This window comes from Tachysurus vachellii, chromosome 7 (assembly GCF_030014155.1).
Source record: "Tachysurus vachellii isolate PV-2020 chromosome 7, HZAU_Pvac_v1, whole genome shotgun sequence".
Classification (NCBI taxonomy): domain Eukaryota; kingdom Metazoa; phylum Chordata; class Actinopteri; order Siluriformes; family Bagridae; genus Tachysurus; species Tachysurus vachellii.
Window position 1 is genome coordinate 29264043 of NC_083466.1, and position 22280 is coordinate 29286322.

At 40.8% G+C, this 22280-nt stretch overlaps 1 protein-coding gene across 1 annotated transcript in view; it reads right to left on the reverse strand.

Moving 5' to 3' along the window:
* LOC132849131 (uncharacterized) overlaps positions 1-22280 on the reverse strand; it is an 80688-nt gene that overhangs the window by 18693 nt on the left and 39715 nt on the right. The window lies entirely within an intron of this gene.

Sequence of the window (22280 nt, forward strand, 5' to 3'; positions counted from 1 at the left end):
GTACACATGTAGTATAGTGTAGTACAACTGCAGTACACATGTAGTATAGTGTAGTACAACTGCAGTACACATGTAGTATAGTGTAGTACAACTGCAGTACACATGTAGTATAGTGTAGTACAACTGCAGTACACATGTAGTATAGTGTAGTACAACTGCAGTACACATGTAGTATAGTGTAGTACAACTGCAGTACACATGTAGTATAGTGTAGTACAACTGCAGTACACATGTAGTATAGTGTAGTACAACTGCAGTACACATGTAGTATAGTGTAGTACAACTGCAGTACACATGTAGTATAGTGTAGTACAACTGCAGTACACATGTAGTATAGTGTAGTACAACTGCAGTACACCTGTAGTATAGTGTAGTACAACTGCAGTACACATGTAGTATAGTGTAGTACAACTGCAGTACACATGTAGTATAGTGTAGTACAACTGCAGTACACATGTAGTATAGTGTAGTACAACTGCAGTACACATGTAGTATAGTGTAGTACAACTGCAGTACACATGTAGTATAGTGTAGTACAACTGCAGTACACATGTAGTATAGTGTAGTACAACTGCAGTACACATGTAGTATAGTGTAGTACAACTGCAGTACACATGTAGTATAGTGTAGTACAACTGCAGTACACATGTAGTATAGTGTAGTACAACTGCAGTACACATGTAGTATAGTGTAGTACAACTGCAGTACACATGTAGTATAGTGTAGTACAACTGCAGTACACATGTAGTATAGTGTAGTACAACTGCAGTACACATGTAGTATAGTGTAGTACAACTGCAGTACACATGTAGTATAGTGTAGTACAACTGCAGTACACATGTAGTATAGTGTAGTACAACTGCAGTACACATGTAGTATAGTGTAGTACAACTGCAGTACACATGTAGTATAGTGTAGTACAACTGCAGTACACATGTAGTATAGTGTAGTACAACTGCAGTACACATGTAGTATAGTGTAGTACAACTGCAGTACACATGTAGTATAGTGTAGTACAACTGCAGTACACATGTAGTATAGTGTAGTACAACTGCAGTACACATGTAGTATAGTGTAGTACAACTGCAGTACACATGTAGTATAGTGTAGTACAACTGCAGTACACATGTAGTATAGTGTAGTACAACTGCAGTACACATGTAGTATAGTGTAGTACAACTGCAGTACACATGTAGTATAGTGTAGTACAACTGCAGTACACATGTAGTATAGTGTAGTACAACTGCAGTACACATGTAGTATAGTGTAGTACAACTGCAGTACACATGTAGTATAGTGTAGTACAACTGCAGTACACATGTAGTATAGTGTAGTACAACTGCAGTACACATGTAGTATAGTGTAGTACAACTGCAGTACACATGTAGTATAGTGTAGTACAACTGCAGTACACATGTAGTATAGTGTAGTACAACTGCAGTACACATGTAGTATAGTGTAGTACAACTGCAGTACACATGTAGTATAGTGTAGTACAACTGCAGTACACATGTAGTATAGTGTAGTACAACTGCAGTACACCTGTAGTATAGTGTAGTACAACTGCAGTACACATGTAGTATAGTGTAGTACAACTGCAGTACACATGTAGTATAGTGTAGTACAACTGCAGTACACATGTAGTATAGTGTAGTACAACTGCAGTACACATGTAGTATAGTGTAGTACAACTGCAGTACACATGTAGTATAGTGTAGTACAACTGCAGTACACATGTAGTATAGTGTAGTACAACTGCAGTACACATGTAGTATAGTGTAGTACAACTGCAGTACACATGTAGTATAGTGTAGTACAACTGCAGTACACATGTAGTATAGTGTAGTACAACTGCAGTACACATGTAGTATAGTGTAGTACAACTGCAGTACACCTGTAGTATAGTGTAGTACAACTGCAGTACACATGTAGTATAGTGTAGTACAACTGCAGTACACATGTAGTATAGTGTAGTACAACTGCAGTACACATGTAGTATAGTGTAGTACAACTGCAGTACACATGTAGTATAGTGTAGTACAACTGCAGTACACATGTAGTATAGTGTAGTACAACTGCAGTACACATGTAGTATAGTGTAGTACAACTGCAGTACACATGTAGTATAGTGTAGTACAACTGCAGTACACCTGTAGTATAGTGTAGTACAACTGTATTACACATGTAGTATAGTGTAGTACAACTGCAGTACACATGTACTATAGTGTAATACAACTGCAGTACACATGTAGTATAGTGTAATACAACTGCAGTACACATGTAGTATAGTGTAATACAACTGCAGTACACATGTAGTATAGTGTAGTACAACTGCAGTACACATGTAGTATAGTGTAGTACAACTGCAGTACACCTCTAGTATAGTGTAGTACAACTGCAGTACACCTGTACTATAGTGTAGTACAGATTCTAATTAAAGAACATGCAGTAGGACATGTAGGACAACTGTCACAAACACAAGGTTGTTCTAAACCATTATCATGCGAACCATCTTTTCTGAATCATTTAATATAATTACAGTCCACAATACTGGGTATTTTATTTTATTCACGTCCTTTACATTTAAAAATCATGAAGCTTAGCTTTAAAGCCGAGAGTATACCACCCCTCACCTAAAGACCTGTTAAAGGATATAATTCAACCTGCTTTCTAAATTTAGCTCTTGTGGATTTAAGATGTTCGAACCATTAAATAGACCTTACATCACTAGTCAAGAAGTCAATAGGTCTACAAATGATGGCATCTCTCATTTCCTTTCCACCGTCCTCAACCACACTGATAGTTGACCTGTTGTGTTGACCACTGTTGACCTCTAAGAGCATGACCCACAGACTTGAGTCAATAGTGTGTCAATGAATGCTGGCTTTTATTAGTCTTGGATTTAACAAAATATGCAAAAGGAAAATATTTTGGCTAGAGAGACTTTCCCATGTCCCCTCCTCGAACCGCCATCTTATTGTGGTGGAGGGGTTTGCGTGCCTGAATGATGCTAGGAGCTATGTTGTCTGGGGCTTTCTGCCCCTGGTAGGGTCTCCCAAGGCAAACAGGTCCTGGGTGACAGGCCAGACTAAGAGCGGTTCAAATACCCCTTATGAGTAATTTAATAACGAGGTCTGTGACGTCGCCCGGTATGGCGCAACCAGGGCCCCACTCTGGAGCCAGGCCCGGGGTTGGGGCTCGCATGCGAGCGCCTGGTGGCTGGGTCTTACCCCACGGGGCCCGGCCGGGCTCAGCCCGAAGGAGCGACGTGGGGCCGATCTCCTGTGGGCCCACCACCTGCAGGAGGGACCGTAAGGGGCTGGTGCAATGTGGATTGGGTGGCAGTCGAAGGCGGGGGCCTCGGCGACCCAATCCCCGGACACGGAATCTGGCTCTAGGGACATGGAATGTCACCACGGTGGGGGGAAAGGAGCCTGAGCTGGTGCGGGAGGTTGAGAGATACCGACTAGAGATAGTTGGGCTTGCCTCCACGCACAGCTTGGGCTCTGGAACCCAACTCCTTGAGAGAGGCTGGACTCTCTACTACTCTGGAGTTGCCCGCGGTGAGAGGCGGCGGGCTGGTGTGGGCTTGCTCATAGCCTCCCAGCTCAGCAACCATGTGTTGGAGTTCACCCCAGTGAACGAGAGGGTCGTTTCCCTGCGCCTGCGGGTCGGGGATAGGTCTCTCACTGTTATTTGTGCTTACGGGCCAAATGGCAGTGTAGTGTACCCGACCTTCTTGGCGTCTCTGGAAGGGGTGCTGGAAAGTGCTCCAACCGGGGACTCCATCGTTCTACTGAGGGACTTCAACGCTCATGTGGGCAGCGACAGTGACACCTGGAGGGGCATGATTGGGAGGAACGGCCCCCCGACCTGAACCCGAGTGGTGTTCTGTTATTGGACTTCTGTGCTAGTCACAGTTTGTCCATAACGAACACCATGTTCAAGCATAAGGGTGTCCATCAGTACACATGGTACCAGGACACCCTAGGTCGGAGGTCGATGATCGACTTTGTGGTTGTTTCATCTGACCTCCGGCCGTATGTCATGGACACTCGGGTGAAGAGAGGGGCGGAGCTGTCAACTGATCACCACCTGGTGGTGAGTTGGATCCGATGGCGGGGGAGGAAGTTGGACAGACTTGGCAGACCCAAACGTTCTGTGAGGGTCTGCTGGGAACGTTTGACAGAGTCTCCAGTCAGAGAGAACTTCAACTCCCACCTCCGGCAGAGCTTCAACCAGATCCCGAGGGAGGTTGGAGACATTGAGTCCGAGTGGACCATGTTCTCCACCTCCATTGTCGATGCAGCCACTCGGAGCTGTGGCCGTAAGGTCTCCGGTGCCTGTCGTTGTGGCAATCCCCGAACCCGGTGGTGGACCCCGGAAGTAAGGGATGCCGTCAAGCTGAAGAAGGAGTCCTATCGAGCCTGGTTGGCTCGGGGGACTCCGGAGGCAGCTGATAGGTACCGAAGGGCCAAGCGAGTTTCAGCCCGGGTGGTTGCGGAGGCAAAAACTCGGGTCTGGGAGGAGTTCGGTGAGGCCATGGAGAAGGACTATCGGTTGGCCTCGAAGAAATTCTGGCAAACCGTCCGGCGCCTCAGGAGGGGGAAGCAGTGCCCTGCTCACACTGTTTACAGTGGAAGTGGGAATCTGCTGACTTCGACTGGGGACATCCTCGGACGGTGGAAGGAGTACTTCGAGGTTCTCCTCAACCCCAATGACATGTCTTCCATTGAGGAAGCAGAGGCTGAGGGCTCAGTTGTGGACTCGTCGATCCCCCAAGCTGAGGTCACTGAGGTAGTTGAGAAGCTCCTCAGTGGCAAGGCACCGGGGATGAGATCCGCCCTGAGTACCTCAAGTCTCTGGATGTTGTGGGGCTGTCTTGGTTGACACGCCTCTGCAATGTCACATGGAGGCTGGGGACAGTGCCTCTGGACTGGCAGACTGGGGTGGTGGTCCCTCTGTTTAAGAAGGGGGACCGGAGGGTGTGTTCCAACTACAGGGGGATCACACTCCTCAGCCTCCCCGGAAAAGTCTATGCCAGGGTACTGGAGAGGAGAATTCGGCCGATAGTCGAACCTCGGATTCAGGAGGAACAATGCGGGTTTCGTCCCGGTCGTGGAACACTGGACCATCTCTATACCCTCGCCAGGTTGCTGGAGGGTTCATGGGAGTTTGCCCAACCAGTCCACATGTGCTTTGTGGATCTGGAGAAGGCATTCGACTGTGTCCCTCGTGGTGACCTGTGCGGGGTGCTCTGGGAGTATGGGGTCCGGGGCCCTCTGCTAAGGGCTGTCCGGTCCCTATATGACCGGAGCAGGAGTTTGGTTCGCATTGCCAGCAGTAAGTCAGACTTGTTCCCGGTGCATGTTGGACTCTGGCAGGGCTGCCCTTTGTCACCGGTCCTGTTCATTATCTATATGGCCAGGATTTCTAGGCACAGTCGGGGGCCGGAGGGAGTCTGGTTTGGGGACCACAGGATTTCGTCTATGCTTTTTGCAGATGATGTTGTCCTGTTGGCTTCCTCAAATCAGGACCTTCAGCGTGCACTGGGACGGTTTGCAGCCGAGTGTGAAGCGGCGGGGATGAGAATCAGCACCTCCAAGTCTGAGGCCATGGTTCTCAACCGGAAAAGGGTGGCTTGCCCCCTTCAGGTTGGTGGAGAGCTCCTGCCTCAAGTGGAGGAGTTTAAGTATCTTGGGGTCTTGTTCACGAGTGAGGGAAGGATGGAGCGGGAGATCGACAGGCGGATCGGTGCATCTTCTGCAGTGATGCGGTCGATGTACCGGTCTGTTGTGGTGAAGAAAGAGCTGAGCCGCAAGGCGAAGCTCTCTATTTACCAGTCGATCTACGTTCCTACCCTCACCTATGGTCATGAGCTTTGGGTCATGACCGAAAGGACAAGATCCCGGATACAGGCGGCCGAAATGAGTTTCCTCCGCAGGGTGGCTGGGCACTCCCTTAGAGACAGGGTGAGGAGCTCGGTCACCCGGGAGGAGCTCAGAGTAGAGCCGCTGCTCCTCCACATCGAGAGGAGTCAGCTAAGGTGGCTCGGGCATCTGTTCCGGATGCCTCCTGGACGCCTCCCTGGGGAGGTGTTCCGGGCATGTCCAACCGGGAGGAGGCCCCGGGGAAGACCTAGGACACGCTGGAGGGACTATGTCTCTCGGCTGGCCTGGGAACGCCTCGGTATTCCCCCGGAAGAGCTGGAGGAAGTGTCTGGGGAGAGGGAAGTCTGGGCGTCCTTGCTTAGACTGCTGCCCCGCGACCCGGCCCCGGATAAGCGGTAGAAAATGGATGGATGGATGGACTTTCTCATGTTTTTTCCTTTGTTTATATTTACATTTACATTACATCACTCGGCAAACGCCCTTATCCAGGGTGATGTACAAAAGTGTTTATATATTTGATGTCTTATTTTAGATCAATAGCAGGAATGATGCAATCACTATTAATTAAGCTTTAAATGGTAACTTGTATTACTGTCATTTTAGTTGCTTACACATACCTTTTTATGATTAGATGATAAGAAGAAATTAAAGGGACCCGAGGCCACAACATCCAATAATTATGTACAACCTCAATTCAGGAAATGTTGAGACGTTTATTCAAATTTGATTAAAATGAAAATTAAAAGACTTTTAAATCACATTAACCAAAAGTTTGTTCACAATAGAACATAGATAACATACATGTTTAACCAGAAAAATCTGACACTTTTATCCATTACATGAGCTTATTTCAGCACCTGCTACAGGTCTCAAAACAGTTGGCACAGGGGCAATAAATGGCTGAAAAAGCAAGACATTTTAAAAAGATCCAGCTGGGAGAACATCCAGCAACTAATGATGTTAATTAATATCAGGTCTGTAACACAAATAGCTATAAATGGGGGATGTGTTGGAGAGTCTCTTAGAAGTAAAGATGGGCAGAAACTCTCCAATCTATAAAAGAGTGTGTAAAAATATTGTGGAATACTTTAAAAACAATGTTCCTCAATGTCAAATGACAAATCTCATCACCTACAGTGCAAAACATCATAAAAAAGATTCAGAAAACTGGAGAAATTTATGTGCATAAGGGACAAGGCTGAAGACCTTAATTGATGTCCATGGTCTTTGGTCCCTCAGACAACACTGCATCACTCATCGGCATGATTGTGTCAATGGCATCACTACATGGACCCAGGAACACTTCCAGAAACCACTGTCGGTGAACACAATACGTTTACAAAATTTTACAAAATGTCCCAACATTTCTGGAATTTGGGTTGTAATTCATGATTAGCAAGCTAGAAATTAGAGGTTTTAATTATTAGAGGTTTCTCTTCTTATTGTTACACATTTCTATCTTTTAGAACTAGATCTAAATTTTCCAGTCTTTCCCCAAACACCAAGTTCTTTTCCTGATGTGGCCTACAGCAGGTGAACAAGTTTAAAACAAGAGAATTTGTTGCTATAACTGTGAAATTCTAGTCTAGTTGTGATATATTTTTAAACTAAAACAATCAATGTAACATTAATTTCCTGAAGTACATCTGAAAGTATCCTGCTGTCATTAGCAGCTGCACTACAGTACCTTTAACACCATGGATGCCTTCTCAGGCAAATCTGCTCCCACCTGCATGGTCTTTTATAGCACCTCAGTCCCATGCAGGTAATCAGCACAGACACATGACAGCTGCTTAAACTCCAGCCTCAATCAGTGGACAGTAAAGTACTCCTACCCCCTGCCACTTGTCCCTGCCACCCAAGAACATCTGCACACAGCAGGCTACTTTACTAAGCTTGACCTCTGCAGTGCATACAACCTGGTGAGGATTTACAATGGGAACAAGTGGAAGACAGTGTTTATTACCACCCTGGCTGGTATGAGACACACACACACAAAAACATTTACACACACACACACACATACACACACACACGTACATACATATATACACTGAACAAAATTATAAATGCAACACTTTTGTTTTTGCCCACATTTTTACACATCAGCTGAATTTAAAGATCTAAGACTTTTCTATGTACACAAAAGGCCTATTTCACTCAAATATTGTTCACAAATCTAAATCTGTGTTAGTGAGCACTTCTTCTTTTTCTGAGATAATCCATCCACCTCACAGGTGTGACATATCAAGATGCTGATTAAACAGCATGATTACTGCACAGGTGTGCCTTAGGCTGGCCACAAAAAAGGCCAGCAGAAAATGTGCAGTTTTTATCACACAGCACAATGCCACAGATGTCGCAAGTTTTGAGGGAGCGTGCAATTGGCATGCTGACTGCAGGAATGTCCACCAGAGCTGTTGCCCATGAATTGAATGTTCATTTCTCTACCATAAGCCATCTCCAAAGGTGTTTCAGAGAATTTCCCTAGTGATACCACTAGGGAAGCCCCAGAATGTGCAACAACCTCTGGAGACCAAACCAGTTGTCAGAGTTTGATGGCTACCCTCCAGGCAAATGACCTGGTGGAGCATCTGCAAGGAACCAGGGTCATTTCAACACATAAACAGCTAATTATGAGTAATTATTTTAGGGCAAACATCCATTTTAAGAACATTCTAGTTTCAGTAGCATTTTGTTTAACATTTAGAATCTTTTAGCATTAAGTAGTTAGATGATCTATATCCTAATAATGTTAAATAATGACATAATGTGACTACTGTCATATCTTTTATATGATTAATATACCCTCTATGCAATATTAGCTCTCAAATTTTAGATTTATTTTGTTATCAGTTCTTCCTTTAGATATGGAGTGCTGTTAAATATCTAACTAATCAATAAAGTGTAATAAAGGATAAATAAATGTGAATAAATGGTCTTAATGTAGGTCTTTGGGTGGTAAACCCAGCAAAAGATAGTTAGATAAAAATCTTAGCTGCTGTCATTACTTCTTTTTCTTTGTTTCTGTGTTGTGTTTGTCTGGGATCCTTTTTGTTTTCTGATTGTACTGAGACTAGTTTATGTATCTGAGAATGTTAGAGAGATATTATAACAGCAGATATCTTTAGAATGCTGCAGGAATGGTTTTCCACATGGACACATTCCCATTTAAAATGTTTCCCCATTTTGAGAATTCCCTTTGAGTTGTCAGTCCACTGAGCCCACAAAATGTTTCAAATGCATGATGTCAGTAGTCATAGTCATTTTCACTGCATGGGACCAACACTTGAGGGCGCTGCTGCTCAGTATGTAAAGAGAGTACACACACACACACACACACACACTGTGAATTCAGTCTCATTGAATCAATACATTGGACTCATGAAGTTCAAGTTCAAGTTTCTTTGTTTGTCATTTCGCTACATGTTGAGACATGCAGTGGAACGAGACGTCGTGTCTCACAGGTCAAACGGTGCAACATCCATACAGACATTAAACATCAAAAAAACAACACAATACAAAACAAAGCAATACAATTTAAATACACAAAAGAACATACACTCAAGTAGTAAATATAGGTATGAAGACTCTACAATGCTTCCTTGATATTGTACACGTGCAACAGGAGGCATTCAAAGTCAGCAACTGGTAGCAGACTAGTGCAAGATGTGGTGTGCAACATGAGCATGTAAACATTTAGACATTTTTGATGTGCCAGTGTGCTAATGCTGAGGAGAGTGTGACTGGTGGCAGTCAGGTATAATATATACTATGTATTATATATATCAACAGAGTCAAAAGAATAATTCAGATTACGTTTAAATATATGTATTTAAAAAAGCTTTATTCCTCCTGTCTCCCTGTGTAAAACGTACATTTTCTAAAAGAAATATTCATTCTTCATAGTCATTTATGGAGAGATGATATAAACACTCTTTGTAAGTTTGTTCAGACTGTTAAACAGACGCTGGTCCAGTATCTTCATATGATGCTTCACCCACTTGATGCCGGTATCTGCACACACATGACGACCGTCCTGTAGAGTAAAGCTGTAGAGGAGAGAGAAGATTTACATCAGTGTGAAACTGTAATAAAATCAGAAAATCAGACACTCTGACACGCCTCAAACCTCCAAGATAATATAAAGTTAGATTCATATATAAGATTTATAAGTTAGATTCAGTACCAAGTTCAATTCTATTACACATAAACATAAAGAATTAATAGACATGAAATTATTAACTTTTATTATTAATTAAAAATAAACAAGGGACTGAACACTTACATGACTCCAGGTTTTGTACACAGAATATCTGTTTCTTCATAATCTGTAATGACTCTTACAGGGATTGGTCGTGTCACAATCTTGGTACAGCACTGATCTGGTCCATCTACAACTGTGTGAAAACATTTCTACATTTAGTTCTGTGATTAAATGTTCAATAAGAAAATATTAGACACTTTTATATCTAGTATCAGATGCAGATTATTGTATCTATTAAACTGTATTATGTCCCAGTTGAGTTCTGGACTCTGATTGGTCAGAAGGTGTTGATTAATTCTCTATAACAGCAGCTCTGACTGTAGTGCAGGTTTATATTAATGCACTTATTTGTTTCTATAGTAACAGCTTGTTTACAAGGACGTGTACAGCAGATGGGACACAAACTGATTAAAAGGTGAGATTTTCTCTTGGGAGACGTTTATTTAACATTAATTGATTTGTTTTGTTATTTTATTAAATAGGAATAGGAAAAAGATACCAAAGGAACTATTTATAATTGCAGAATTAAGAACAGGAACTAACTTGTTTCACTGACATTAAATGTAACTATAAACCTACAAAACATATTTCTTTGAGAAAAAAATAAATAACTGTTGAAATATTGTTGTGTATAAGAGAATAAAACTTTTGTGGACGTTCTGTTAAAGAACAATCCTCATCTTTACAGTGTAACAGTAACTCTGCTTCATCACACCACCACATCACTCAGTATTTTACTGTAACAGTGTGACAAACACACAGTGGTTTATTAATGCTGCTTATTTACAGAAACCTGATCACGCTGTTGTGAAGGACTGAAGGCAGGCGAGAACCAGCAGAACCAGCAGGAGAGAACGAGAGATCATGACTGCTGATGATGATGTTGAAGAGAATGATGAAGATAGTGATGGTCAGAATGGTATTAGTGCAGATATCACCGTATTAGCAGAATGGTATTAGTGCAGATATCACCGTATTAGCAGAATGGTATTAGTGCAGATATCACCTCCCTCTTCAGTTTATATAGCTGGTGAGAGGGGTGGGAGAGTGTGGTCTGGGTGTTTAAGTGACCAAAAAATTCCGATTTGACTAAGAGATAAAAAAATAAATAAAAATCTAACACAGGAAACCTGGTTGTGGTTTTCACTTAAAACAAAGAAGAACTGAATATTTACCACTTTGTAACCAAACACGTCTCACACAATTCTATTAAAAGTAAAATTGCAGCTTTCAGATTTCAGATCAGAGCACACATCATCCAAGATAAAGAGAGATTATATATATATTTATATATTATTTTTAATTATTACATTTAATATTTACATTAATGAAGATGTGGGAGAGGTGGACAGGAAGTCAATTATATCATGATTTAATATGTGAAAGCTGCTTAGAGTGAAGTTTAGCCATCAGGTCTATTGTAAGATCTACTGCAGCACAAACTGCTAAAAAAGTGACTGTTGACTCTGATAGAAAGGAGTCAGGTCACACAGAGCATCACGTTTTATTTAATATTCTGTGAACCACCGGTTGATTTCTGCCATCATGTACAATAATGTACATTATGTGTAGCATAGCGAATTCTGACTAAAACGTTAAGTCAGAAGGTAACACAGACTTGATGGCATCCTGAGATGGTCCCTAATAACTGAGGCTTCTTCTAGGACTAAAATGCTTCAGGAAACACTGGTTACTTGGCCTCCAAATTCCCTGAGACTCTCCATGTGTAACTGATACAACGGTCCACCAGGACCATGATGTACATTATAACTTAATGAGTCATGTCATGGGGCAAGAGTCAAGAAGCTTTTATTATCATTTTCACTATAAACAGTTGGTGCAGGTACACAGTGAAATAAAACAACATGGTGGATCATAGTGCACAGTATGTAGAACTAAGTACACAACACAGTAAAGTACGTGTGCAAACATGTGCTAGACAAACAGTGCAATACAATACAATACAATGCAAGACAATACAAAACAATACAATACAATACAATGCAATACAATACAATACAATACAATACAATACAATACAATACAATACAGTACAAAACAATACAATACAATACAATACAATACAATACAATACAATGCAATACAATACAATACAATACAATACAATACAGTACAGTACAATACAACAGTGTTTACAGTGCAGCCCTGACCAATACACAGGTCTGGTCAATGTTCAGCACAATATTAAAAAATGGTATGGATGTAAACAAACAGTTTACAGTTAGCAGCAGATTGTAGCAGCATAAAAAGTACAGTGCAAAACATGCAATGGAAGTGTATATACATTAAGGTGGATTACAGTCTACAATACTGGCTATATTTTAATCTACATTACATTTAAAAATTCTAAAGCTTGGCTTTAAATCCAAGAGTATACCAACCCTCACCTAACGGCCTGTAAAGGCTGTAATTTAACCTGTTTACTAAATTTAACTCTTGTGGATTTAATTAGTCTGAATCATTTAATAGTCCTTACATCACTACTCAAGAAGGTCTTTGAGAGCCTTATGAATAAATCCATCTGTTCCTCCACCCCTGACACCACAACTCACTCCTGTTTACTTCAATAAGTCTAAAAATGATGGCATCTCTCATGTCCTTTACAACTCCCTCATCCTCACTGATAGTAACAAGTGTAACTTTGTGACGCTGTTGTTTAGAGAGAACGGCTCAGCCTTTAAAACCACAATCCGCACACATGCTTTTGGCCTCCATGTGTATGAACCTCAGACACAAGTCAACAGTGTGTGAATGAATGCTGGCTAATAATCTGGAATTTATTAAAATATGCCAAGCCAAATATTTTTTCTTTCAAATGCAGCATAGCATTACAGTTTGCTCATTTGTTTATTTATTTGATGTTTATTTTATATCATTAGTAAAAATGATGTAATCACTACATACACACGGTTGAGCTTTAAAAGGTAACTGATGTCACCATCATTTTTGTTGTTCACACAGACCTTTATGAGAATGAAGAAATTAAAGGGACATTATGTAACTGGATCTTAAATTAGAGACTGTAATGTGTCACATTACCCCCAATTTATCCCCAATGAGCAAGTCTGAGGTGACTCAGGTGACTGTGGGGAGGAAAAACCCCCTTAGACGGTAAAGGAAGAAACCTTGAGAGGAACCAGACTCAAAGGGGAACCTCATCCTCATCTGGGTGACACTGGGGGTGTGATTATAAATATACAGTCTGATAAATGTTGTATTGATGTATTAAACCATGATATAATTGACTTTCTGTCCACCCCTCCCACATCTTCATTAAATGTTTAGTTTCATTATTAAAAGTCTTTTTAATAAAAAAATATATTGTTCTTGTTCATATTGTGTGAATAATTGAATATTCAAAATGTATCTTTTTTTAATTCATTTTAAGTATTACGAAATGTAATAATTTAAAATAATGCATTTTTAAACGTATATTTTATCTCTCTTTATCGTGGATGATGTGTGCTCTGATCTGAAATCTGAAAGCTGCACTCATAAAATTTTACTTTTAATAGAGTAGTGTGAGATGTGTTAGGTTACAAAGTGTTAATTATTATGTTCTTCTTTGTTTTAGGTGAAAACCACAACCAGGTTTCCTGTGTTAGATGTTAGATCTCTCAGTCAAAGTGGAAATGTTTGGTCACTTAAACACCCAGACCACACTCTCCCACCCCTCTCACCAGCTATATAAACTGAAGAGGGAGGTGATATCTGCACTAATACCATTCTGCTCCTGACCATCACTATCTTCATCATTCTTTTCAACATCATCATCATCAGTCATGATCTCTCCTTCTCTCCTGCTGGTTCTGCTGGTTCTCGCCTGCCTTCAGTCCTTCACAACGGCCATTAAATCATTAATATATTTGGCTTACGTGTGCATTGAAAATTTTGCCCTGAATCCCTGTTGATTTTCAACCCCGGTGCTAACCAACATTATCAATGATTGATGCAACACAACAGTACAACAATTACATAAACTAAAGATATAAGATTTAAAGACATAAACAACTAAAATATGATATCAGACATGATCAGAAATGCTATACAAGCACTATGTACCACTATCAGTAATGCTGTACTAACACTACACCATCACATATATCAGATCATATTAATATTAACAGGTATTTTAGCCCATATATAGACATATATACATATATAAAACCATACAACCGTATATAATGCTGTATTAAATATTTAATTTAATAGTATCCTGGTATGACTATTGCTACACTAAAAGAAAAATAGTATCTGGAATACTAACTTTAAGGTATCCATCCTATGTGCACATTACTATTCAACACACTTTCACTATACACAATAAATTATGTTCATTATTGAACAGGTTTTGGTTTTATAATACTGTGCCAAGTGCCACCACATTAAAATGATTAGACGATTAAATGATTAGGGTGGGACAGGAAGTGGATGATGTCATGTATTTTTATGACCTAGCTGCATTTTCACACACATCCCTTTCATTATTACTATATCAAACAGACTGAGCTCAGCAACATGATGTCAACTTGGAAACTAATGTCAACCTGTCAGACACTAATCTCATTATCATCACTAATTTGTGTCGATGTCATTTCTATTTTCTGTTCATGACACAGATTAGTTGTTTTTGTTTTTGCATCATAATCTTAAATAAATAATGCAAACTTGTTCAGTTGATCTTCATGACCATTATCATAAGATTAAAAAAAAATTACATATCGAAGTCAAAACACATCAAAATCAGATGGTTTTAAATCACAACAAATGTTTTTTTAACTGAAATTCAAGCTAGGTTAAATGTTTAGGATTAAATGTTAACTAAGAGATGTTTTTATCTTGTATAATTTACCATCTTAGCAGCAGGACAGAGAACAATCTCTACGCTGAACAAATATCAGGCCAAAAAATAAATAAATAAACACATTGGAGATAAGGAAGAGGGACATCCTTGTTGTGGTGAAGTAAAGGCGAGTGAGGATCCAAACGCAGTTCAATCTTTTATTAAACCAAAGCAAGAAACAGGCAAACAGACAGACAGGCAAAACAGGGCAGAACACTGAGCAAACGGGAAACAGGAACATAGACACAAACATCCAACAACGACCAACCCCAAGGAAGTGAACAAACAGAGTAGATATAACAAACAGGAACCAATCACCAAGCAGAGACAATCAGTGACTAAGACAACACACCTGAGGGAGAGATGGAGTGCAGTTAATGTCCATGGTAATGTGGGATTTTTATAAGATAAAGATACACCACGGCCCAGGGGAAAGATGAGATGAGAAAAACGTACATCAAGAGTCAAGTGTTATACTGTGCATAGGTCAGGAAGCAAGCAGGTCGTCGAGGTCAGTGATTGATTAACCACCCCTATAGGCTAAGAATACACAGAAACCAACTCACACACACACACAGGCAGAAAAGACACGCGCACACAGCATTAAGGAAAAACTGAGCAAAAGGGTTTTAATAAAGAAATGCAAAATCATAAGGAGTCACTTCTTAACATAAAAAGGTTTGACAGCATAGCGAGGAGGGTGTTGAGTCCTTTTATTGACACGCCATGGAGCTTGAGTAGCCTGAGTATGTGTAGATGGAGGTGGAAGAGTCTGAGTAGACTTGGTAACAACTGTAGCAGTCTGTGTTGAGACATCAACCCCCTTAACAGCAGACGTGTCGCTGGGTCGACCACGACTCTCCATATCCTGAATATAATGAGTAATGACCTCAGTAAAAAGATCAGCAGTAGGTGAAGGTGTGGAAAGGTCGGTTTCATCCAGAAGGTGTGCGACCCATGCAGAGATTGAAGCTAGAACACACCACAAACAGGGCAATATGTAAGCATATGCAATACAGAGACTGAACAGTAGAAGAACAGGTTTTAATCATATAGAAGAGAAAAAGTGCTAGAGTACAAGGAAAATCCATACATACCCATGAATAAGTGTGTTATGTTGAGTTGTGTTGAAGAAGACCCCAGAAAAAGAGAATAAGTCAAAAAGCACATGAAACCAACTTATAAACTCCATGGCCTGATGACGTAGGTCCAAAGTCCATGAGACTGGGGCCCTCCGGATGAAAAATAATGGAAAATTGAGAGGGCCTAAAGCACGGGCAAAACTTTCCAATGTGGAAATAATGGTAATTTCTGAAGCGGGCGAAACTGTGTACGTGAGCGGAATTATGATTGGATAACGAAGGGGGTATGGCAAAAGGGGGGGCATGTCAGAACTGTATATAAGCTTGTTGCAATCAGCAGTGCTTCGGTGCAAGTATCGTCTACTGGACAAACTTGTATCCCTGGTACCAGCTGGTTAATTGCTGTCTATACGACTGTCAATAAACCTACCTCAACTGAATCCAGTCTTCGTGAGTTTGGCTGATCGTTTCTTCTTTGAATTTTTACTTAGAACAGTTGTTTAAACTTATAGTCAGATTGCAGGAGCTAGCCTGGGCCAATGTAGGTTGGAGACGGTTTTCTCCTACAGTAACAAATGAGTGGGCGGAGCAAACAATTAACAGCAAGGCAGATCAGCAGACAGAAACAGGGCAAAACACAGACAGACTCATTACGATCCTCTTCAGGACTAAGCTGAACCAGGGCAAATAGCCCTGTCTTAGTGTCTCTAAGAATATAGAATATAAGGCACCTGATTCCTTAAACACTGTGTGTTAAATATAAAAGTATAGAATATAAATGTCGTTTAACTGTTTTTTTTTTTTTTAAATATGAGCAAAAAGTGTTTTCATCTAGATTTAAATCAGAGATATGAAACCATCATGAATGTCTTTCTGTTTTGTCAAAATGAATCTTTTTAAAGACAGAAAAACACAGAATATGGTATGATATCGCTAATGTTATACAAACACTATTGTAGAAAATTAGTGTTCTGTTACTTTAAATTCTCAGTTCCTAGAAGTTCATCTCCACACATGCACTAGGCAGAAGTTTCATTTAGGTGAACTAAGAGAAATTACTGCATCTCAAAATAAAGGTTTTTATATTTTATTTTTGCAATAACATGAAATAATACAAAACAGAACACAAAGGGCATCAACTACAGTCACAATATACATTAATAACATTAAAGTTACACAATAATTACAGCAGGGAAAAATAAAGCACAATACAGGATGCAGTAGATAAAATAAGTGTACAACACAAGGGACAAATACTGGAGAGGACAGTTATGTGGTACAAACTTGAACAGAAGTCTCCAGTAAAATTTCCCTCTAGGAGTAATTCTTATTTGAGTATTATTACATTTCCTATCTGTTATATCATCTAAAAGTAATTCAGGTTGTATAATCTCATATGTGCCAAAGCTTAAGTGATGAGCTTAAGTTAATGAGAACAATTAAACCAATTAAATAGCTCTCTTTAATAGATTAAATTCTCTTGGAGGTACCAGAATACCTTAGAGAGTCACAATGTCAGAAAATGGCGAAGATAAAACCAAATTAAGAAATTCTAAGAATCTCAAAGTCTAAGAAATCAAGGCCCCCCCTGAGTCTTACAGCCAGAAAGTACCTCCATTTTAAGTTTATGTGATTTTCCAAACAAAACCCAATAAAAGTTTACTGATTCCTTTGATAAATTTCTCATTAATAAACAGAGAAGGGGATAAACAACATGGGAAAGTCCATTCTCTGTTGATATGAAGACTTTACCAACCAAGCTCAAACCAACTATCCTGTGGAGGGCTAACAATCCACCCAGGAGAAACCTCTTTTGTTATGAAACCGATCAGAGAAAGAAACTGGACTGCTCAACACGGTAACGGACCCCAGCCTGCCCCCGAACAACGAGTACGGATCAACCTTCGTCATAGGACCTGAGTCGCCACATGGAATGTCCAGACACTCCTTCGCCCTGGAGCTGCCACCCTGCTGTCCCGAGAGCTCTGCGGTTATAACATCTCCTTGGCAGGGCTCTGTGAAGTTCGATGGCATGGCAACGGCGAAACAACAGTAGGCAACCATTGCTACTTCTGGAGTGGCCCCGAGAGACGAACAGGCCTTTATGGTGTGGCCCTTGTCATCTCAAAGGACCTCCGCAAGTCCTTAATCGGCTGGACACCCCTAAGCGACAGATTACTGTCGGCCCGCTTTCTCCACCAACACGGCAAGATGACAGTAATCGTTGCTTATGCTCCCACCGATGTTGCTGATGAGGATGCGAAGGATGCTTTCTTTGACCAACTCCACAGGCCAAACTGTCCCGAGCCATCAGAGAGGCAAAGCGCGCACACGCCCAGACAATCCACAGCCACTTCCAGGACAGCGGAGACACCCGGCGCATGTGGCAGGGCATACAGGCGATCAACAAGACAGCTTCACCTGCCTGTGATAGTGATGCCTCCCTCCCAGACGCACTGAACGACTTATACGCTCGGTTCGAGGTACAGAACAACGTTACGCCAAGGAAGACCATCCCTCCCCCGACGACCAGGTACTCTGTCTATCCACGGCCGACGTGAGGAGATCTCTATGCAGAGTTAACCCACGGAAGGCTGCTGGACAAGACAACATTCCTAACAGGGTGCTCAGAGAATGTGCAGAACAGCTAGCTGATGTCTTTATGGACATCTTCAACATTTCCCTGAGCAGCGCCGTTGTTCCTACGTGCCTCAAGACTACCACCATTCATCTCTACTCCCTACGAAGGCTGAGAAAGGCACATCTCCCTCCCCCCATCCTGACCATGTTCTACAGAGGGACCATTGAGAGCATTCTGAGCAGCTGCATCACTGTCTGGTTTGGGAACTGCACCATCTCGGATCTCAAGACCCTGCAGCGAGGAGGGTCAGCTGAGAAGATTGTTGGAATTTCTCTTCCCTCTATCATGGACACTTACACCACACGCTGCATCTGCAAAGCTAATAGCATTTGGATGACCCCACACACCCCTCACACACACTCTTCACCCTCCTGCCGTCTGGAAAAAGGTACCGAAGCATTCGGGCCCTCAAGACCAGACTGTGTAACAGTTTCTTCCCACAAGCCATCAGACTCCTTAATAACTGAGCTGAACTGTACTGAGCACAACATACACACACACATCATCTGTATGGACTGCACAGACCTACACCACATACACACACTTCTAATATTTCGAATTTATTCATGGAAAGCCCCTTGAGATGCAGCATCTCGTTTTCAAGGGGGACCAAAAACATACAACAGATACAGTGCATTCAATACAATACAAAACAAACAAAACATTACAAGACAATTCTGCTCACAGATCCCCCTCCTCCCCTCCCTGGGCCATTTCAGAATCTCCAAGGTATACAAATGTTTACAAAGACAGTTGTTTCAGGAACCATAGCAATTACAAAAAACCGACAATCAGTTTTCAGTTTTCAAGAACAAGATATTTCAAGAAACCATTACAATTAAAAGCATTTACAATCAATTTTCAAATAGGTTAACAAAGATGTTCTAAAGGAGCCTAAAGTAGTATTAGATCTCACAGATGGAGGCAGATTATTCCAGTCTGAAGGAGCGTTAAAACAGAAGGACCTCCGACTGACTACTTTACACATAACAGGGACAGTAAAAGTCAGACAATGAGAGTGTCGAAGAAAATAAGTTGGAGTATATTGTACAAAAAATCTTTTCAAATATGGTGGTAAGTTCAAATAGATGCATTTAAAAATAAATTGAAGCCAGTGATACTGTCGTCTTTTATCAGGCAGCAACCAGTTAAGCTGATTATGTAATTGGCAATATTGAGTTTTATATGGGCACTTTAAAATGAACCTACACAGATTATTAAGTAGAACATCTAGTGGTTTAAGATATACATTGTACGTGTTTTGATAAACTATATCTGCATAATCAATAATTGGTAAGATTAATTGGGTAATTATCTTTTTTCGTACTCTAAATGTAAAACAATTTGATGACCTGTATAGAGGCATTAAACAAGAGTATGTTCGTTTTATTTTGTAATCAATGTGTGGTTTAAAATTTAATTCTGGATCAAGCCAAATTCCCAGATATTTAACAGAGGTCTCTTTTGTCACTGGAGTACCATTATCAAAATACAGGTTAAGTTCAGCAGATTTAAGAGAATGATGAGTACCAAAGAGCATACATAATGATTTTTTCATATTGAGTTTTAAGAGGGGGGGCACGGTGGCTTAGTGGTTAGCACGTTCGCCTCACACCTCCAGGGTTGGGGGTTCGATTCCCACCTCCGCCTTGTGTGTGGAGTTTGCATGTTCTCCCCGTGCCTCGGGGGTTTCCTCCGGGTACTCCGGTTTCCTCCCTCGTTCCAAAGACATGCATGGTAGGTTGATTGGCATCTCTGGAAAATTGTCCGTAGTGTGTGTGTGTGTGTGTGTGTGTGTGTGTGTGTGTGTGCGCCCTGAGATGGGTTGGCACTCCGTCCAGGGTGTATCCTGCCTTGATGCCCGATGACGCCTGAGATAGGCACAGGCTCCCCGTGACCCGAGATAGTTCGGATAAGCGGTAGAAAATGAGTGAGTGAGAGAGTTTTAAGAGGTTACTTTTAAGCCAATTTTGAACTGATTTAAGATCTGTCTGTAATTTGTTCTGAAGAAGAAATTAGTTGGAGCTTAAAAAATAGACAACAGTATCATCTGCATATAGATGTACTTTTTATTAATTGTAATTGTATAATTGTACATCTTCATATAGATGTACAATTATTACACACTTGCGGTTGATCATTAACAAAAATAGAAAAAAGAAGGGGGCCAAGGATAGAACCCTGTGGCACACCTTTTTCCATAATACATTCATCAGACTGTGCATCTTTGAATTGAACAAACTGACGTCTGTTATGGAGATAAACATTGAACCATAAGAGAGCATTTCTATTAAAACCTATGGATTTAAGCTTGTCCAAGAGCAAGTAGTGATCTACCAAGTCAAACGCCTTGGAGAGGTCAAGAAAGCAGCACCTGAGCATTGATTCTTATCACAGGAGGAGAATACATCGTTAGTGAATTTGAGTAAAGCAGTTGTAGTAGAGTACCCGGAACGAAAACCTGATTGATAAGGAGATATGTTTAATTGATTAAGATATTTATATAATTGTTGATAAATAATCTTTTCAAATATTTTGGTAACTGTACAAACAATAGAGATTGGACGATAATTACTTAAATCTGTGTTGTCACCTCCCTTAAATATTGGAGTTACTCTTGCTGTTTTCCAAGCAATTGGAATGGAACTCATATCTAGAGACATATTGTACAAATCAGAAAGTGGATGTATTAATATACTGGATCCAAGTTTAAGAAATTTGGCTTCCAACCCGTCAGGTCCAACACTACCATTTTTTAATTCAGAGATGGCTTGAAATACTTCAGATGACTGAATTCTAGAAAATGAAAAGGATCCATCAGTTTGATTTGATGAACTAGAAGAAACTAAATAATCAGAGTATAGTGAACTACTAATTTGAGAAAAATGTGCATTGAATGCCTGAGCGATCATAAGAGGATCAGAAATAACATTATCATTAACAATAGATTTGAAATTCAACTTTAACCAAATGTTATCTGAGCTTACAGTATATTGGTACTATATGCAATATTTGTAAGTTAATTGTGCAAAGCTATAATCTACAGCTGGTTGATAAGTTATGTACTAAAGATAGTCATGATCCTGTCTGTGTATGAGAGTGCACACACTCCTGTATGGGGCCCTATGGGTCCTTGTAAAGAGGTAATAGGCCCAACTATTAGCCAAATGCTGTTTAAAATGATTTTACTGCCAATTTTCAGTCCTGCCAGCAGCTGCTTGTGGTCCTAAAACAGCTTTAAAGGGATAGTTCATCCAAAAAGAAAAATTCTGTCATCATTTTCTCATCCTCATGTTGTTTTAAATCTGTACAGTATGAATTTCTTTATTCTAATGAAATTCTTTTCCTCCGTGAAGAAGACCAGCCTTCTTGAAATGACCCAGCAGTTGGATGTGTACCTGAGGTGCCCAGGAGACACAGTAGAGGTACTGAAGTCCTTCCCAGCCGTGTGCCAGCTATCACTTAAGCTTAATACGACACTCCCTGCCTCAGCAGCATGTGAAAGACTGTTTAGTGTTGCAGGGCTGATCTTCAG